Source organism: Triticum dicoccoides, chromosome 7B (assembly GCF_002162155.2).
Source record: "Triticum dicoccoides isolate Atlit2015 ecotype Zavitan chromosome 7B, WEW_v2.0, whole genome shotgun sequence".
Lineage (NCBI taxonomy): Eukaryota > Viridiplantae > Streptophyta > Magnoliopsida > Poales > Poaceae > Triticum > Triticum dicoccoides.
In genome coordinates, this window is record NC_041393.1 from 751159480 (window position 1) to 751182203 (window position 22724).

Below are 22724 nucleotides of genomic sequence, written 5' to 3' on the forward strand. Positions count from 1 at the left end.
AGCAGCACGAGCAAGGGGGAGAGCAGTAGTAGCAGCCTGAGCGAGAGCCGGAGCAGTAGCAGCAGTGCGAGCGAGAGCCGGAGCAGCAGTAGCAGCGCAAGCGAGCACGTGAGAGCCGGACCAGCAGCAGCAGATCCGATTGGTATGGTTGCCGCCGCCGAAGGGGCCTCACACTGGGGGAGAGCCACCATGGAGATGTCGCCTGCGGCGCCGGCTTCGAGGTAGCCACTCCATGGGGGTGCGGGATGGAGCACCATCGGCGCCGGGAGGTCAAGTTAAGGAGAAGCTGCGATGCGATGAGTGTACAACCTCTTTGGTGGCGCCGAGTAGGCCTCGGCTTCCTCCGAGGAGTCGGTGAGGATGCTGCGGTTCCGGTGGAGCAGGTTATGGCGGTGCTGTGGGGATGGAGTAGCCGCGATAGACGAGGTGATCGTCGGAGCAGCTCCTTGGAGGTGCAGGACGGGGCAGATGAACCAGCGGGACGACGAGATGGACAATGGATCCTCATCCGGTGAGGTGGATGAGGGACATCGAGCCGTTGCGGTGGACGACGTTGTCGGGGAAGAGGCTCCGGCTGGGTAGTGATGAGGTGGTGGACGGAGGAGGGTGGGGTTTTGTGGCTGGAGCGGAGAGGTTATGGCGGCCTGGGATTTTGAATGGCGAAAAGGAGGCGATGGGAGGGGGAACCATGACTTAGGGACGCGCTTGTCCAAAATGTAGGGTGTGTTACAAAAGTACCCCCACTGATTTGAACTAGCGGCCCTTTCGGCTCAGGGTTAGAAGGGGGATTTCGCATGTGGGGATTTGGCAGCTGGAGGGAGTTTTTGCACGTGTTGTAATTTCGGGATAGCAAGGCGCGGGTTGTGAAGGCGCCAGTTTTGGGAGTACGATATCTGAACTTTTGGGATATAACAAGGCGCGGGTTGAATTTTAGGGACAAGCCTAACGTGTAATATTGTACTTGTACGTACCAAATCAATTCGCACTTCCCTCAACGAAAAAACAAAAAAAATAAAACTATTCACACCACACAAAGAGAGATTCCTGTCCCGTTTTACTATACAAATGCTATTCAGAGCTACTCCCTCCCATCTATATAGGGCCTAATGCGTTTTTCGAGGCTAACTTTGACCAAATATTAGAGCAATAATATATGACATGCAACTTACACAAAGCACACCATTAAATTTGTGTGTGAAAGGAGCTTTCAATGACATAATTTTCACATTGTGCATGTCATGTACTGTTAATCTTGTCAATAGTCAAAAGGCGGTCTTGAAAAACGCATTAGGCCCTATATGGATGGAAGGAGGGAGTATGAATCCATGTTATGTCCAATTAAATTTTTTCGCTGGCTGTATAATGCATGTAACCTACTCATACCAACATTTTAGTGCATTCCAAATGTCTATACTACCGCTGCAATTCGAACTAAATTTGTATTCGTTTCTCTATTTCAATAAGAATCTATAATCATGATTGTTGCCAACTTCAATCATCATTCGTGTATTACCTTAACAACACACCACGCGATTACTATAGAGATAGATATGAACTATGTGTACTATATGAACTCGAATTCAATTTTTTGAATACACTTGATGTTGATTCCAAATAATAGTACATTTGATGTACTAACTATATATTCATAATATAAACCATCTTCCATATGTACACCGTGTTTATCACACAAAGTATAGTGCCCCGCCCCCTACATTATGACAAGTATTTAGCCCTGAGCTGCAAAAGCCACGCATTAGCCCAAATTATAACCAATGTTCTACATTATGATATCTTCTTCAAGTATCCGTATCCACTTTTTTGTAATGAATAATGATCTTTGTTCGTCTTTTACACCTTCACGATCCTCTTCTCTTTGTAGCTAGCTAGCGCTAACTTTCTATCATGCATGCACACCCCCGCCCCCCCTCTCACCCTGCCTCAGCGCCCCCTCCATCGCGCATGTTCATTATTTCTCTTTAGGTCGTTTACCCGTGGTGTGTCTAGGCCCCTCGGCTCCTTCTTTCGGCACACACCGGTCGATATACCTCTCTAGCAAAGTGTGCCTACCACAAACACATACTTCCCCTCTTCTCTTCTCACTGTCCATGCCCCCCTATGTCCAATACGGTTCCATGCTGGTGCACACTCCCGCCCCTCTTTTCATCGATCTCATACTCACACACTCCTCCCCCTCGACATGGTAGGCCTCTCGCACCACCTCCTAGTCGCACCCCTCTCCCCCTGTCTGTCTCTCCGGACCTTATTTTCTTCTAACACATGCATGCATGTATACGTATCGATCTCCCTGCATATAGCCAGGTCGACTATAATTCATTTTCCCCATGCACCGATAGACTTACCTCACTAGTTATGTCTCTCCCTTTCTCGGATACACGATGGTTGATCTTCCTATGTAGTTATGTATGCTTACCACAACCATAGCGTCTCCCCTCATCATCCTTGCATACCTTCCGACCCATCTCTCACATGCACGTGCATAGACAGACAGACACCCCCGGCCCTCTCTTATTGATATTGCACTCGTACCCTCCGTTTGTCTAGCAGGCCTCTCCCACCATTTGTGAGACGCCACTCCACCACCAACCCTCCGACACTCTACCTTTGTCTTTCTCCCAACCTTATTCCTCTGCTACACATATCCATGGATGCCGATCAATCTCCCTCAATACATAGCTAGGTCTCTCTCCTTCTCCACACATATACTAGTCGATCTACCTCTCTATAGTTAGGTCTTTGCCCCCTCCCCCCCCCACACACACCGATAGTCAAACGTTGTAGGTAGGTATCCATGCCATAGAGAAAAACTGCACCTCTACCCTCTCAAATTCCATTAGGCCAGCCGCCCTGTATCTTTGACATGGGCAAACACAAACTCGATGGCACTCTTTATCGACCGCGCAGCCACACACTTCATCCCCATTTTTGATTCTATCGATATCTCACGCCGATGATCCCTCCACTCTCTTCTCGTGGATCGCTCCCTCTATATATGATATATCCATGACTCTATTTCACACACATTGCATATGTTATGTTTTTTTGTTTGAGATATCATCGACACATTGCCTCTGTTTCGCACAAACCATCTCTCTCACACCCACCCACGTACGTACCTGCACCTAAAGAAGAGGTGCACGCAGGACACACATACTCACGTCTCATTCCCAGCCACACCCGTGCGAGTACACGGTGGAGTTTGTTTCTGTATGAAAAGGCAGCCCACACGATAATTTGACGCGTGTAGTGGTTGTTTACTCGAAGGAGGGTCAGGTACCACGCCTAGACAGAACAAAGTTTGACTTGACGCGTTAGTATTAAATGAAGTTATATATTCCTCAAGGACGCAGCTTCGGTGCCTTAAGGCACCTGCCTTTGGGTCACTGACATGTTGGCCAGACACCTGTTGGGCCCACATATCATGGACACAAAGGCAGGTTCCTTAAGGCACCGAAGCATAGTCCACTCCTCAATGGCACGTATAGAATATAAAATGATTGTCGTGGGGAAAATGGAAAAATCTGCTCCACTATATACAACGGAGCCTGCCTGCCGGGGTTTGTCTCTCGTCACACCATCTCACACAAGGCGGCGGTGGCCTCTCTCTCTCACCGTTGGTCATTGATCTGGCCGCATCTCGTCCGCCGGTGGAAAATGTGCATTGTTTCTATGTTCGACGGTGTTGAGGCAGCACGTCCCGATCTACGGTACCCGCCGTTCTCTCTGACCAAGCTCCGGTGCGGCAGGGCCTTTGCCACTTGCTCGCTGCCGCAGTATGGGCAGATCCCGGCCGCTGGTGCCCTCCTAGTAACATCCCGATGACCCTCAGGTATAGCTTCCTCCAGCCTTGCTCCACTGCCCATCTTCCCCCATTGCTGCATGTGGATCTTCTTTAGTTGTTTGCTCAAAATGTATCTCGGTCGGCGTACTTTCCATCTTGCAATCTCGTCCTCAAACCGTTTTTGATAAACCACCATGTTGCTATCTTTCCCTTATTACATGGAATATGCTTCTTTTTTGTCAGCGTATGTATTTTCAACTCATGTTATTGGCCAGTAATTGTTTCCCTTCTACCTCTTTTTTGCAAACAGGGCTATCCATTTCACCTCGTTGCTATTGTGACCTTTTGGTGAACTGCACAAATCACTTTTTTCTTAAGAGTGTTTTGTGCAGTTCTGCCAAAATGTCACACGGGCAATGTTTTTACATTTCTGTGGGACTGCAGAAAGGGAGATTGGTTTTGCTATCCTCCTCATCCAACTCTGTGCCTAATCTTCTCCAACAAGTAGTTAGTCCTAAAGAGAGATCACAGAGGTGATCGTCTTCTATTTGTGTGTGTGTTATGTTTCATCATCTAGTTCTAGTATTATTGTAATCACATTGATTGGATATCTTTGCAAATAGGGATGGTTAGTTCGATTTTAGTGGAGCTGCAAAAAATGAACGGATTGAGGTGTCCTCCATACACCTCTTTTTTGGCTACAGAGCTAGGTGAAACTAGCTGCCAAGCAATGGACACTGTGCCCAGGAAATGGAGTCATGCCTACGAACAACATCAATCAATTATATATTTTTCTTTATTTGTACACCTTCTCACAACTTTGTCTTCAGTTGTGATGTGAATATTGGCGCTGATATGTGAACCATTGAGATGCATTAGTAGCCATGGTAGTTTCATTTGCATTTGATGAAATGTTGTAACGAAATAATCTTGAGGCAAGAGGACACATGAATCCTAAATTGAAACCTTTTATTTCCTGCGAGAACCAAAGTTGAAACCTTCATAGCATCACAGTACAATTTCATTAAAATTATGCATACATATAAACAAATCCCGAAGGATTGATAGCAATGCCAGAAACAATTCAACTCCGTTTTGCCGACATGTGGGACATCCTTCATCCGGCTCCACCTGCCATGCAGCAATATTGAGTGCACAACTGCAGGGAAAGATTCACCCCGGTCGTTGCGCCACGATAGTAATGACTAGTGAGCAGTCAAATCACAGAGCCCCACCTTCGCCATAGTAAGTTGCTCGGACGAAGCAACCATCATTTCTCTGTTCCTTGAATTCGCTGGTACTCCCATATTCCTAGAGTAATAAGTTGCTCGGGCGAAGCAACCATCACTTCACCTTTCCCACAGTAAGTACTACTACCTCCTAATTGGAGATAGTTCTCATTGGGCCCACTGAAAATTCACTTTTCTCTCTCCGTCAAGTGCATTTATTGTCAATCTAACCCTATCACCGAAACACCTCTTTGGCTACAGTTAGTTCAGGGTTAGTCAGGAGTTAGTCTAACCTCTAGCTAAGTTAGTGTATCCAAAAAGGAGCAATATAGGACATGCAAGTTGCTCAAAGCATACAGTCAAATTCGTACGTGAAAGGATCTTTTTTCTTTTTGAAAATGGAACGTGAAAGGATCTTCGAATGATATAATTTTCAAATTATACATTAGGCCCTATATAAAATCTTATCAATTGTCAAAACCAAGTGTTACTACTACACCAAACAAGTTCAAAACGAGAAACTGGACCCACTCACGGCACAGCACGCCTATCTCTCTTGGTCCGTCAGCCATAGCGCTTCCTCTTCTTGGCATAACAATATGGTACAGTAATTTTTAGAATGCTCTTGGCATGTCGCCAACATGTGATGAGTTAACCAACCTCGATAGACGGCAAAAAGGCCAGCCCGCCGCACTTTGAGACAAACGAGGAGTGAGAAGCGATACGGGCTACTGGATTACTAGATCTAGGTGTCGCACGGAGGCCAAGAACAATGGTGATAGCGTGGGTTAGCCATGTAGTATGATGATGTAACTACACTGGGCTGTCGTGTTTCGTACTCTTCCAGTCTACTGTGGAGATGATTGGTTGATTTTATATCGTTAAATAATATAAAATATTATGTGTGCAGATGCTCCACCACGAGGTTCCTTGCTCCTTATCAGTCGTCGAGAAACTATGTTCTTCCACTCTCTTTTTTGACATGAGCTTTGTTCATCCTTTTAACAACACGCGAGACATCTAGCATCAAGGTGCACGTGTCATGCAAGAAAATGGAGATAAGCAGTGCGTAAGTGAGTCATGCACTACGATGGCACCTAGTGCTACGCAATATTTTTCCTCCTCGATGGCACGTGAATAGTGGATGTACTGAATGACCGAGCACGGGATGGTAGCCATGGACATGGTCGGCCCTTTTTGGAGAGAGTACGTACTAAATAACTATGATGTGTCCCGTCAGCTCGCAGAATGACGAGAAGCTTCCTTACTACGCCTTCCCCCTCGCCAACGCGTGTGTGGTGGCTCGCAGCACGAGGAGAAACTTTTCCTTACAATCGATGGACGTGCAACAGTTCATTTGGGGTCAGATTGCCAGAAGTACTAATGTAGTACCATTATAGTTGTTTGACTTCCGAAAGAGGCGAACAGCCAAGCGCAAGGTCACCTACTAACCTTAGGCTAGCCATAGTGGGAGTAACATAAGTAGGAGTACCTCCTTTTTTATTGTAGAAACAACCGCACATGAATATTGGACGGTAGCAGCACATCAACTGAATTAAAAATTGAAACCAACCAATGAACTACTACTACTGGTGAGCGTTTGCTAGTATCATGTACTCCGTCTGTCCATGTATATAGGGCTTAATGCGTTTTGCGAGACTAACTTTGCCCTGTTTGGATCCATGGTTAGAGTTAGTTTGAGCTAGTTGGGGCTCAAATAGCCCTAAAGTATCCAAACATGAGGGTTAAATTGGAGCAAGTTGCCCCAAACCCACCAAAAAAACTATCCCACCCAAGAGTCGCTAACATGTGATGAGTTAACCGACCTTAATAGACGGCAAAAACGCCAGCCCACCGCACTTTGAGAGAGACGAGGAGCGAGAAACGATACCGACTGGTGGATTACTAGAGCTAGGTGTCACACGGAGGCCAAGAAAAATGGTGATAGCGTGGGTTAGCCATGTAGTATGATGTAACTACACTTGGCTGCTGTGTTTCGTACTCTTCCGGTCTACTATGGAGATGATTGGTTGATTTTATATCGCTGAGTAATATAAAATATTATGAGTGCAGACGCTCCACCATGAGGTTCCTTGCTCCTTCTCGGTCGTCAGGAATCTATGTTCTTCCACTTTTTTTGACGTGAGCTTTGTTCATCCTTTTGCCAACACGCGGTACATCTAGCATCAAGGTGCACGTGTCATGCAAGAAAATGGAGATAAGCAGTGCATAAGTGAGTCGTGCACTATGATGGCACCTAGTGCTACACAATATTTTTCCTCCTCGATAGCACATGAATAGTGCATGTACTCAATGACCGAGCACGGGATGGTAGCCATGGACATGGTCGGCCCTTTTTGGAGAGTACCAAGTACGTACTATTAACTTTGATGTGTCCCGTCAACTCGCAGAACGACGAGAAGCACACACTGAATGACCGAGCACAGGATGGTAGCCATGGACATGGTCAACCCTTTTTGGAGATTAATTCACTACTTTTGATGTGTCCGGGCCCCATGCTCATGGATGCCAATGTGGTACTAGTCAATTATTTTTCCAGAGTCAGCTATCACACCCTTTCGATGCCACGTCAATGTATCCACTAGAAGCAAGTTAGACTTGTTCGGTTCAACCGCCTCCCTAGGTGTTTGGAGAGGAATTTGCCAGCACGAGGCGGTTCTATAGGTGGGCTGGTAGCTTAAAACAAGGAAAACGTGCGAACCAGCTAAGAGCATGGTTAATAGTATAGCCAGCTGATGGCTCCATGACATTGCCACATCATCTATAGCCAACCTTGTAGCCTTCAAGTATAATACTCCCTCCATCTAGGTGTGTAAGTCATCTTACGAAAACCAAATAATCCCAAAACACTTAGGCTGGTCATAGTGGGGAGTAACTTATACTAGTGTCATGCATATGACACTAGTCGACACTAGTCTAAGTTACTATCTCCATAATGCAAAGTAACATAATAGTAGTGTCATAGATGGGTTCATTTATTAGCTTGTAGACTCATTCTTTTTCCGGAAGCGCTATGTTACAGTAACATATTTTATGTTACTCTAAACACCTCCCCCTCATTAACTACATGCTACATAAGCAAAAATTTCTTGAAGTGCGCTATGTTATTACTCCCTCCTTTCCGGTTTATAAGGCTTATCTCAACTTTTCTGTTTTTCCAATTTAGAGGGCTCATCTCCATCTCATTTTTAGTTTCCAATGCGCATTAAATATTTGCATGCAAGAAATTAAAAGGAACACACCAATGCATGTAATGTTCCTACTCATATAGTGGCCAAGCATGCATGCATTGTAATTAATCCAAATTAATGCATGAATTTGATTAGGGTAGTTTTGTAAAGTACGAGATACATTCCTCCAATCACAAAATGCCTTGGTTGATGAGATTTGAGATTTGAGCCCTATAAACCAAAAGTGAGGGAGTAGTACCTAAGTTACTCCCACTATAACTAGCCTGACTAGCCTAAGTTACTACCACTATGGTTAGTCTTAGGCCTTGTTCGGTTCAATCTCCTCCCAAGGGGTTTGGAGAGGAATGGAGGGGAATTTGACTTGTACATGATTTAATCCCCCACAATCCCTATTAATCTATGTATATTGTGGGCATGTTATTTGACCCCTCATTTTGCCGTGCTACGACCAGTGTGAGTGTCTGCATGCAATACACCATCCTCTAATTTGGTGGATGCCAAGCCGGCCCGAAAAGGAGCTATAACTTTTTTTCAAGTTGAAAAAAGTTACTGACGAGGAGCCATAATTAAGCTGGAGGCGTCTCTTATTTTCTTTCGAATGGGCAATAAGCTAGAGAGATGGAGAGTGTCTCTAATGGGCTGCCTCTAGTGTTAAGGCCCTCCAGTCCGAAATACGGGCAGCCAACTGGGCCGATAGAAAAGCCTATCCTTCTTAAAGCCCATTTGTTTTTTTGCAAGGAGAAGCCCATATTTCTTGAAGAGGGGGCGACCCTAGAAAAACCCTCCTTCCTCCTCGCTTCCACTTATACTGCAACTCGCTGGAGTCTCCTGCTTCCGTCGCCCCCCAATTCACCCCGCTCCCCATCTTCCTCACTCATACAGAAAACCCCCGCCCACCTTCTTCCTCACTCGTATAGAAAAGGCCAGCATGCCGCACTTTGAGAGAGACGAGGAGCAAGAAGCGATATGGGCTGGTGGATTACTAGAGCTAGGTGTCGCACGGAGGCCAAGAAATATGGTGATAGCGTAAGTTAGCCATGTAGTATGATGTAACTACACTGGGTTGTCGTGTTTCATACTCTTCCGGACTACTATGGAGATGATTGGTTGATTTTATATCGCTGAATAATATAAAATATTATGAGTGCAGACGCTCCACCACGAGGTTCCTTGCTCCTTCTCAATCGTCGGGAATCTATGTTCTTCCACTCTTTTTTTTGACGTGAGCTTTGTTCATCCTTTTGACAACACGCGGGACATCTAGCATCAAGGTGCGCGTGTCATACAAGAAAATGGAGAGAAGCAGTGCATAAGTGAGTCGTGCACTACGATGGCACCTAGTGCTACGCAATATTTTCCTCCTCGATGGCATGTGAATAGTGCACGTACTGAATGACCGAGCACGGGATGGTAACCATGGACATGGCCGTCCATTTTTGGAGAGAATACGTAGTAAATAACTTTGATGTGTCCCGTCAACTCGCAGAACGACGAGAAGCGGTAACATAATATGTTACTGTAACATAGCGTTTCCCAAGACAAGATAAGTCTACAAGCTAATAAATGAAGCCATCATAACATTACTGTACTACGCCCTCCTTTCCGGTTTATAGGGCTCAATTCAAAAATCTCACCAACCAAGGTAGATGATGAGTGGTGGAATACTTTTTGTAATTTGCAAAAATCACCCAATTAATGCTCTCATTTTCCTCAAAAATTTATGTTTGCCATTGTATTAATTGCAATGCATGCATGCATAAAGTACGTGCATTGGTCAATTTTCTTTTAATACTTGCATCCCGCCCGACGCCAGCTGAGCCCGCCGCTCCACATTGATGGCAAGTCAGGGCGACATGACCTCTCACTGCTTTCGCCGTTGAAGCGGCGCGCCGACAGAGGGCACCGCCCGCTGCACACCCGACATTTCAGACTACATAGTGGAGAGTAAGTTTAGAGCAAGTACTACAATTAGATGACATAAGCAGGCTATATGGATTTAAATATAGTATTTGTGCTTAGTTGAAGAAGAGAGAAGAGAAGCAAGTTGTGAACTTGTAGCCGGTTGTAGCAAGAGCTCCAACATACTTTGTGAGACAAAAGGTGGGGCCATTATTAATGATATAGTATTATACTAAAGGGACTAACTGTTGTACTAGCAGGCTATTAGGTTGGTTCTAGATGATGTGTCAACTTCATATAGCCGGATGTTGGCTATCTATTAACCATGCTCTAAGTGTGGTGTGAGTCGGAAAATTTATTAAGTCACTAATTAATAATTAATGGACGCCTTAATTACTCAGCCATTTCCGATTCTTTTGGATAGTGGGGCTATTATTGACTTGGACGTGGGGTTTGGGCCAAAGGCCTACTATTATACTTGGTCTTACTCGCACGACCGACCTGACAGGCTCTACCCTAGCCATCGTTGTATCATATGGTTTCGCACAATTCTAGATCTTAGCGCCGCCACGCAATCCTTCTCCATCCCTCCTTCCGGTGTGCACCGTGAGAAGGGACAACAGTCCCGCGAACCCCGCCTTTCGTGATCCTGTACGGGAGAGGGGAGATCAGGTTTTTAGGGAGCACACTCCTGGACTGCTGCCAGCGACGACTTCCTCAACGACAACCTTCTTCCCCGATATCGGTAACCTCTTCATCAACGACATGAGTGACAACATCAACCACAACGGTTCTGCTCCCGCTGTACAGTATGTGATTCTGTCCTCCTGGTTTAGTCCACATCATTACTTTGATCTTTGCAATTGTCGTTGTGATCTATTTACTGTTGATTCGGATTAAATCTCATAGTAAATTTCTCATATATTCAACAATCCAATCCAAAAACCTGATTATAGGCAATTTACTCCAAGTGGTTTTGTTGCGCTTTTGAAGCCGCCTACTTTTAAGGGGGTGCAATATAAAAGGTGGCGCACAAGAGCAGTATATTAGTTTCAGATCATGTACTGCTATGACGCCACTAAGGGTAAGCCTGAGGGCAATCTAAATCCTACACAACAGGAAGCTTTTGAGAACATGGATACCCTCTTCAAAGCTGCCCTGCTGAGTGTTCTTGAAGATTCCATTGTGGATTCATATATGTCGTTTGACAGTGGCAAAGACATGTGGGCTGCGCTCGAGGCCATGTTTTGGGCCTTGGGTGCTGGCAGTGAGTTGTATGTCATGGAGAAATTCTGTGACTACAAGATGACTTATGAGCACTCTGTTGTTCAGCAGACTCATGAGATACAGTCACTCGCTAAGGAACTTGAGTACTTTAAGTGTGTGTTGCCGGACAAATTTGTTGCTGGTACCATCATTGCCAAGCTTCCACCTTCGTGGAATGATTTTGCTACTTCTCTGAAAAACAAGAGACATGAGTTTTCTGTTTCGGATCTCATTAGCACTCTTGATTTTGAAGAGAAGGCGAGAGAAAAAGACACACGTGATCGGGTCGCCGAGGGAGCTTCTAGTGCCCACATGGTGTTGGGGAACGTAGTAATTTCAAAAAAATTCCTACGCACACGCAAGATCATGGTGATGTATAGCAACGAGAGGGGGAGTGTATCTTCATACCCTTGAAGATCGCTAAGCGGAAGCGTTTATCAACACGGTTGATGTAGTCGTACATCTTCACGATCCGACCGATCCAAGTACCGAACGCACGGCACCTCCGAGTTCTGCACACGTTTAGCTCGATGACGTCCTCGCCTTCTCGATCCAGCAAGACGGGCGAAGTAGTAGATGAGTTCCGGCAGCACGACGGCGTGGTGACGGTGTTGATGAAGAACAATCTCCGCAGGGCTTCACCTAAGCACTACGGAAACTATGACGGAGGATAAACTAGAGGGGACGGGGTTGCCGGCACACGGCTTGGTGTTTCTTGATCTGTCATTGGTGCTAGCCCTGCCCCTCTATTTATATGTTGAGCCTTGGGGTCGAAACTTGGAGTAAAAGCCTCCACAAAGTCGGTTTCACCCGGAAGGCAAGAGTCCTTCTCGGACTCCAGGGCCAGACGCCAGGGTTCACGGCATCTGGCCCATGGACTCCGCAAAACTTCCTTTTACGCTTTCCACAAACCTTGTGGGCTTTCCCCTTTGGCCCAAATAACGTGTTCTCGTACCCAAAAATTTCGGGAAACATCCGGAACCCCTTCCAGTGAATTCCGGAACCCTTCCGGAGATCAAACACTATTATCCCATATATCAAACTTTATCTCCGGACCATTCCGGAGTTCCTCGTCATGTCCATGATCTCATCCGGGACTCCGAACAACATTCGGTTACCAACATACATAACTCATATAATACTATATCGTCAACGAAACGTTAAGTGTGCGGATCCTACAGGTTCGAGAACTATGTAGACATGACCTAGAACTGTTTCCGGTCAATAACCAATAGCGGGACCTGGATGCCCATATTGGCTCCCACATATTCTACGAAGATCTTTATCGGTCAAACCGCATAACAACATACGTTGTTCCCTTTGTCATTGGTATGTTACTTGCCCGAGATTCGATCGTCGGTATCTCAATACCTAGTTCAATCTCGTTACCGGCAAGTCTCTTTACTCATTCCGTAATACATCATCTCACAACTAACTCATTAGTTGTAATGCTTGCAAGGCTTATAGTGATGTGCATTACCGAGAGGGTCCAGAGATACCTCTCCGACAATCGGAGTGACAAAACCTAATCTCGAAATACGCCAACCCAACATGTACCTTTGGAGACACCTGTAGTACTCCTTTATAATCACCCAGTTACGTTGTGACGTTTGGTAGCACCCAAAGTGTTCCTCCGGTAAATGGGAGTTGCATAATCTCATAGTTACAGGAACATGTATAAGTCATGAAGAAAGCAATAGCAACATACTAAACGATCAAGTGCTAGGCTAACGGAATGGGTCAAGTCAATCACATCATTCTCCTAATGATGTGATCCCGTTAATCAAATGACAACTCATGTCTATGGCTAGGAAACTTAACCATCTTTGATTCAACGAGCTAGTCAAGTAGAGGCATACTAGTGACACTATGTTTGTCTATGTATTCACACATGTATTATGTTTCCGGTTAATACAATTCTAGCATGAATAATAAACATTTATCATGATATAAGGAAATAAATGATAACTTTATTATTGCCTCTAGGGCATATTTCCTTCAGTCTCCCACTTGCACTAGAGTCAATAATCTAGTTCACATCGCCATGTGATTTAACACCAATAATTCACATCACCATGTGATTAGCACCCATAGTTCACATCATCATGTGACCAATACCCAAAAGGTTTACTAGAGTCAATAATCTAGTTCACATCGCTATGTGATTAACACCCAAAGAGTACTAAGGTGTGATCATGTTTTGCTTGTGAGATAATTTTAGTCAACGGGTCTGTCATATTCAGATCCGTAAGTATTTTGCAAATTTCTATGTCTACAATGCTCTCCACGGAGCTACTCTAGCTAATTGCTCCCACTTTCAATATGTATCTAGACCAAGACTTAGAGTCATCTAGATTAGTGTCAAAACTTGCATCGACGTAACCCTTTACGACGAACCTTTTTGTCACCTCCATAATCGAGAAACATATCCTTATTCCCTTAAGGATAATTTTGACCGTTGTCGAGTGATCTACTCCTAGATCAATATTGTACTCCCTAAAATTAGTGCAGGGTATACAATAGATATGGTACACAGCATGGCATACTTTATTGAACCTATGGCTGAGGCATAGGGAATGACTTTCATTCTCTTTCTATATTCTGCCGTGGTCGGGCTTCGAGTCTTACTCAATTTCACACCTTTGTAATACAGGTAAGAACTCTTTCTTTAACTGTTTCATTTTGAACTACTTCAAAATCTTGTCAAGGTATGTACTCATTGAAAAAACTTATCAAGCGTTTTGATCTATCTCTATAGATCTTGATGCTCAATATGTAAGTAGCTTCACCGAGGTCTTTCTTTGAGAAACTCCTTTCAAACACTCCTTTATGCTTTGCAGAATAATTCTACATTATTTCCGATCAACAATATGTCATTCACATATACTTATCAGAAATGTTGTAGTGCTCCCACTCACTTTCTTGTAAATACAGGCTTCTCCAAAAGTCTGTATAAAACCAAATGCTTTGATCACACTATCAAAGCGTTTATTCCAACCCCGAGAGGCTTGCACCAGTCCATAAATGGATCGCTGGAGCTTGCACACTTTGTTAGCTCCCTTTGGATCGATAAAACCTTCCGGTTGCATCATATACAACTCTTCTTCTAGAAATCCATTCAGGAATGCAGTTTTGACATCCATCTGCCAAATTTCATAATCATAAAATGCGGCAATCGCTAACATGATTCGGACAGACTTAAGCATAGCTACGGGTGAGAAGGTCTCATCGTAGTCAATCCCTTGAACTTGTCGAAAACCTTTCGCAACAAGTCGAGCTTTGTAGACAGTAACATTACCGTCAGCATCAGTCTTCTTCTTGAAGATCCATTTATTCTCAATGGCTTGCCGATCATCGGGCAAGTCAACCAAAGTCCATACTTTGTTCTCATACATGGATCCCATCTCAGATTTCATGGCCTCAAACCATTTCACAGAATCTGGGCTCATCATTGCTTCCTCATAGTTCGTAGGTTTGTCATGGTCAAGTAACATGACCTCCAGAACAAGATTACCGTACCACTCTGGTGCGGATCTCACTCTGGTTTACCTATGAGATTTGGTAGTAACTTGATCTGAAGTTACATGATCATCATCATTAGCTTCCTCACTAATTGGTGTAGTAGTCACAGGAACAGATTTCTGTGATGAACTACTTTCCAATAAGGGAGAAGGTACAATTACCTTATCAAGTTCTACTTTCCTCGCACTCACTTCTTTTGAGAGAAACTCCTTCTCTAGAAAGGATCCACTCTTAGCAACGAATGTCTTGCCTTCGAATCTGTGATAGAAGGTGTACCCAACTTTCTCCTTTGGGTATCCTATGAAGACACATTTCTCCGATTTGGGTTTCAGCTTATCAGGATGAAACTTTTTCACATAAGCATCGCAACCCAAACTTTAAGAAACGACAACTTTGGTTTCTTGCCAAACCACAGTTCATATTGTGTCGTCTCAACGGACTTAGATGGTGCCCCTTTTTAACGTGAATGCAGCTATCTTTAATGCGTGACCCCAAAACGATAGTGGTAAATCGGTAAGAAACATCATAGATTGTACAATATCCAACAAAGTACGGTTATGACGTTCGGACACACCATTATGTTGTGGTGTTCCAGGTGGCACGAATTTGTGAAACTATTCCACATTGTTTTAATTGAAGACCAAACTCGTAACTCAAATATTTGTCTCTGTGATCATAACGTAGAAACCTTATTTTCTTGTCACGATGATTTTCCACTTCACTCTGAAATTCTTTGAACTTTTCAAATGTTTCACACTTATGTTTCATCAAGTAGATATACCCATATCTGCTCAAATCATCTGTGAAGGTCAGAAAATAATGATACTCTCCATGAGCCTTAACACTCATCGGACTGCATACATCAGTATGTATTATTTCCAATAAGTCAGTTGCTCGCTCCATTGTTTCGGAGAACGGAGTCTTAGTCATCTTGCCCATGAGGCATGGTTCGCAAGCATCAAGTGATTCATAATCAAGTGATTCAAAAAGTCCATCAGCATGGAGTTTCTTCATGCGCTTTACACCAATATGACCTAAATGGCAGTGCCACAAAAAAGTTGCACTATCATCATTAACTTTGCATATTTTGGCTTCAATATTATGAATATGTGTATCACTATGATCGAGATCCAACGAACCATTTTCATTGGTTGTGTAACCATATAAGGTTTTATTCATGTAAACAGAACACCAATTATTCTCTAACTTAAATGAATAACCGTTTTGCAATAATCATGATCAAATCATATTCATGCTCAATGCAAACACCAAATAACATTTATTTAGGTTTAACACTAATCCCGAAAGTATAGAGAGTGTGCGATGATGATCATATCAATCTTGGAACCACTTCCAACACTCATCGTCACTTCCCCTTCAACTAGTTTCTGTTTATATAACTCCTGTTTCGAGTTACTAATCTTAGCAACTGAACAAGTATCAAATACTCAGGGGCTACTATAAACACTAGTAAGGCACACATCAATAACCTGCATATCAAATATACCCTTGTTCACTTTGCCATCCTTCTTATCCACCAAATATTTAGGGCATTTCCGCTTCCCGTGACCATTTCCTTTGCAGTGCAAGCACTCAGTTTCAGGCTTTGGTCCAGCTTGGAGCTTCTTCGCGGGAGTGACAACTTGCTTGTCATTCTACTTGAAGTTTCCCTTTCTTTCCCTTTGCCCTTTTCTTGAAACTAGCGGTCTTGTCAATCATCAACACTTGATGCTCTTTCTTGATTTCTACCTTCGTCGATTTCAACATCACGAAGAGCTCGGGAATCATTTTCGTCATCCCTTGCATACTACAGGTCATCATGAAGTTCTAGTAACTTTAGTGATGGTGACTAGAGAATTCTGTCAATCACTATCTTATCTGGAAGATTAACTCCCACTTGATTCAAGCGATTGTAGTACCCAGATAATCTGAGCACGTGCTCACTAGTTGAGCGATTCTCCTCCATCTTTTATCTATAGAACTTGTTGGAGATTTCCTATCTCTCAACTCGGGTATTTGCTTGAAATATTAACTTCAATTCCTGGAACATCTCATATGGTCCATGACGTTCAAAACGTCTTTGAAGTCCCGATTCTAAGCCGTTAAGCACGGTGCATTAAACTATCAAGTAGTCATCATTATGAGCTAGCCAAACGTTCATAACGTCTGCATCTGCTCTTGCAATAGGTTTGTCACCTAGCAGTGCATCAAGGACATAATTCTTTTGTGCAGCAATGAGGATAAACCTCAGATCACGGATCCAATCCGCATCATTGCTACTAACATCTTTCAACACAATTTTCTCTAGGAACATATCAAAATAAACATATGAAAGCAACAATGCAAGCTATTGATCTACAACATAATTTGCAAAATACTACCAGGACTAAGTTCATGATAAATTTAAGTTCAATTAATCATATTACTAAAGAACTCTCACTTAGATAGACATCCCTCTAATCCTCTAAGTGATTACGTGATCCATATCAACTACACCATGTCTGATCATCACGTGAGATGGAGTAGTTTTCAATGGTGAACATCACAATGTTGATCATATCTACTATATGATTCACGCTCGACCTTTCGGTCTCAGTGTTCCGAGGCCATATCTGCATATGCTAGGCTCGTCAAGTTTAACCTGAGTATTCTGCATGTGCAAAAACTGGCTTGCACCCGTTGTAGATGGACGTAGAGCTTATCACACCCGATCATCATGTGGTGTCTGGGCACGACGAACTTTGGCAACGGTGCATACTCAGGGAGAACACTTTTATCTTGAAATTTAGTGAGAGATCATCTTATAATGCTACTGTCAATCAAAGCAAGATAAGATGCATAAAAGATAAACATCACATGCAATAAATATAAGTGATATGATATGGCCATCATCATCTTGTGCTTGTGATCTCCATCTCCGAAGCACCATCATGATCACCATCGTCACCGGCGCGACACCTTGATCTCCATCGTAGCATCGTTGTCGTCTCGCCAACTATTGCTTCTACGACTATCGCTACCGCTTAGTGATAAAGTAAAGCAATTACAGGGCGATTGCATTGCATACAATAAAGCGACAACCATATGGCTCCTGCCAGTTGCTGATAACTCGGTTACAAAACATGATCATCTCATACAATAAAATATAGCACCACGTCTTGACCATATCACATCACAACATGCCCTGCAAAAACAAGTTAGACGTCCTCTACTTTGTTGTTGCAAGTTTTACATGGCTGCTACGGGCTGAGCAAGAACCGTTCTTACCTATGCATCAAAACCACAACGATAGTTCGTCAAATTAGTACTGTTTTAACCTTCGCAAGGACCGGGCGTAGCCACACTCGATTCAACTAAAGTTGGAGAAACAGACACCCGCTAGTCACCTGTGTGCAAAGCACGGCGGTAAAAGTAGTCTCGCGTAAGCGTACGCGTAATGTCGGTCCGGGCCGCTTCATCCAACAATACCGCTGAACCAAAGTATGACATGCTGGTAAGCAGTATGACTTGTATCGCCCACAACTCACTTGTGTTCTACTCGTGCATATAACATCTACGCATAAAACCTAGGCTTGGATGCCACTGTTGGGGAACGTAGTAATTTCAAAAAAATTCCTACGCACACGCGCGATCATGGTGATGTATAGCAACGAGAGGGGGAGTGTATCTCCATACCCTTGAAGATCGCTAAGCGGAAGCGTTTATCAACGCGGTTGATGTAGTCATACGTCTTCACGATCCGACCGATCCAAGTACCGAACGCACGGCACCTCCGAGTTCTGCACACGTTCAGCTCGATGACGTCCTCGCCTTCTCGATCCAGCAAGACGGGCGAAGTAGTAGATGAGTTCCGGCAGCACGACGGCGTGGTGACGGTGTTGGTGAAGAACAATCTCCGTAGGGCTTCACCTAAGCACTACGGAAACTATGACGGAGGATAAACTAGAGGGGACGGGGTTGCCGGCACATGGCTTGGTGTTTCTTGATCTGTCATTGGTGCTAGCCCTGCCCCTCTATTAATATGTTGAGCCTTGGGGTCGAAACTTGGAGTAAAAGCCTCCACAAAGTCGGTTTCACCCGGAAGGCAAGAGTCCTTCTCGGACTCCAGGGCCAGACGCCAGGGTTCCCGGCGTCTGGACCCAGACGCCAGGGACCCTGGCGTCTAGCCCATGGACTCCGCAAAACTTCTTTTTGCGCTTTCCACAAACCTTGTGGGCTTTCCCCTTTGGCCCAAATAACGTGTTCTCGTACCCAAACATTTCAGGAAACATCCGGAACCCCTTCCAATGAATTCCGGAACCCTTCCGGAGGTCAAACACTATTATCCCATATATCAAACTTTATCTCCGGACCATTCCGGAGTTCCTCGTCATGTCCATGATCTCATCCGGGACTCCGAACAACATTCGGTTACCAACATACATAACTCATATAATACTATATCGTCAATGAAACATTAAGCGTGCGGACCCTACGGGTTCGAGAACCATGTAGACATGACCTAGAACTGTTTCCAGTCAATAACCAATAGCGGGACCTGGATGCCCATATTGGCTCCCACATATTCTACGAAGATCTTTATCGGTCAAACCGCATAACAACATACGTTGTTCCCTTTGTCATCGGTATGTTACTTGCCCAAGATTCGATCGTCGGTATCTCAATACCTAGTTCAATCTCGTTACCGGCAAGTCTCTTTACTCGTTCCGTAATACATCATCTCACAACTAACTCATTAGTTGTAATGCTTGCAAGGCTTATAGTGATGTGCATTACCGAGAGGGCCCAGAGATACCTCTCCGACAATCGGAGTGACAAAACCTAATCTCGAAATACGCCAACCCAACATGTACCTTTGGAGACACCTGTAGTACTCCTTTATAATCACCCAGTTACGTTGTGACGTTTGGTAGCATCCAAAGTGTTCCTCCGGTAAATGGGAGTTGCATAATCTCATAGTTACAGGAACATGTATAAGTCATGAAGAAAGCAATAGCAACATACTAAACGATCAAGTGCTAGGCTAACGGAATGGGTCAAGTCAATCACATCATTCTCCTAATGATGTGATCCCGTTAATCAAATGACAACTCATGTCTATGGCTAGGAAACTTAACCATCTTTGATTCAACGAGCTAGTCAAGTAGAGGCATACTAGTGACACTATGTTTGTCTATGTATTCACACATGTATTATGTTTCTGGTTAATACAATTCTAGCATGAATAATAAACATTTATCATGATATAAGGAAATAAATAATAACTTTATTATTGCCTCTAGGGCATGTTTCCTTCACATGGTACACGAGAAGAACTTCCAGCCCAACCAGCCCCAAAACAACAAGAACAAATCTTAGGGGAAAGGCAAGTTTGATGCAAAGAACAAGCCGTCACATTCTACCAACTTAAAGAAGAATTCTCATAACGGGAAGGGATGTAGACCTCAATTTTGTTAGAACCGCACAAAATTTATATGGCTGCATCTCCCTCATGTCAGCTAGCCTCATGGTTCTCCAGGTATTCCTACATTCGTAACTAGGTACAATGACCACCGCAAGATGAAATAAGCTTATCCGTATGTTTACTTGCTGATTGCAGTGCGGAATGATCATGTCATGTGTGGAGGAGCAAATGAGCAGTGTAGCCAAAGGTGGAAATCAACTAAGGACTTATGAAATTATATATAATCTTCCTCACGCAGGTCAGTATCCCCTTCGTCCAGATGATCGTGTTTTATCATGCCGAGCTATTGATATGTGCTACTGTTTTGCAACACCGTTTAAGTATACCTATTGTTTTCCTATCTTTTCATATTCAGGACAATGAAGATGATTTCAGGGGAACTGCACAATATGGACTCATGTTGAGTCATCTCTATTGCCTCATGTGTTTGCTGCAAATGTGTCAGCATCAATTGCAAGATGAGGCTGCTAGCTAGCTGTAGAGTTTCCAACATGCTCGATGTGCTCTCAACATTGAGAAGAAGCAAGCATGCCCAGGAAATTACTGCATGCGCAGGGAGGCCCTTTGCTTCGAGAAGCATCAACCGATTTTCTCTATTTCCACACCTTCTCACAGCTTTGTATTGGTTAAAGCCCATTTGTAAGTGCATCTAGTGCCCCTTAGTGATTTTGGTGTATTGAAGACTTATAGGTTAAGAGACTGATGCGTTTGTGAGTGTACACATGTCTATAAGTCTATGAGGAGTTTGATATTTACAGAGAAAGTTGAACCCTAAAAATGAATGTCTTCAATTGAAGACTTTGGATTTCTGAAGACTTTCTGAAGACTTTGAAAGTGAAGAAATTGGTGTGACCATGAAGACTTGGTATTCATTCGAGGAACATGAAGCATGAAGACTTTTGTTTTCGTAGTTTCATTTTCTCTTTCTTGAGTCATAGGAAACACCATACTGTTAAAGGGGGTCGAGGAAATACTAAGGAAAAATTTCCAAGTGATGCTGATCTCAAAATCCTACACCTACAAATCCCTTCGAGTGAAGCTATTGGAAATCTCATACAGCTCAGTCAATTTCTTCAGTGACAGAGACGAAGTTCTTCTGGTCTCTGAGGAATTTATCCTGACTGAGGAGTTAGGAATTCGCCAATGCGGATTGCCTACAAGTGAGGAATTTGATAGACCAAATATCCGACCGTTGCTGTGCTACGCGCCAGCTGTCCCAAAATATCTACCCACCTAATGGTCATATCATTGAAGGGCATTTATGTCTTATCATGTCGGGCTGCTCCCTAGGCTATAAATAGCCGCCCCCTACAACCACTAGCTAGTTGGCTGCTCCGAGAGAAACTGACACTTGTCATTTGAGAGCATCCCATCCTCCGAGGACTTTGAGCGAAAATAATCAAGTGAGGAAACCCAAACCCAAACACCTACAAACCCAAAATAATTGAGCATCACTAAAGAGATTGATCCTGCATGGATCCGATGCTTGTTACCTTTGAAGACTATGCATCTCCCAGACGGTTAGGCGTCATGGTCTAGAGCATCCAAGAGGAAATTGTGGATCACCGAGTGACCGAGTTTGTGAAGGTTTGGAAGTCACCTGAAGACTTACCATGAGTGATTGGGCGAGGTCTGTGTGACCTTAGCTCAAGGAGAATACGGTGAGGACTATGTGTCCTCAGGTTTAAATACCTAGCCGCTCCAACCAGACGTACAACTATCACAACAGTTGGAAGTGGTCTACAAAATCATTGTCTTCACCAAGCCTACTGGTTCTATTTCCTCAACTCTTCCATTTCCTCATTATTGTGTTGTGTGCTTGTTCATATCTGTTTGAAGACTTTGACTGAAGACTTTCTCAATTTCCTCAGTTCAATTTCTTTGGTCTGTTTGTCTTCATCCTGCTTTATCCTGTGCTTACGCTTCCTGTACTCTGTGTCTATTTTCATTTCATCATGATGTCCATGTTTATGTTATCTCATGTATGCATCTAAGTACTTATTCCGCTGCAAGTAGTTCTCCCCTTAGGAATTTCCTCACCTTGAAATTCCTCAGTGAAGAATTCTTAAAAATCGCCTATTCACCCCCCTCTAGTCGACTTAACACACATTCGCCATTTGTTTTTGTTTTTTGTGAGGAGAAGCCCATATTTCTTGAAGAGGGGGCGATCCCAGGAAAACCCTCCTTCCTCCTCGCTTCCACTTACGCTTCCGTCTCGCCCCAATTCCCCCCGCTCCCCATCTTCCTCACTCATCCAGAAAACCCCCGCTCACCTTCTTCCTCACCCGTCCAGAAAACCCCCGCTCACCTTCTTCCTCACTCGTCCAGAC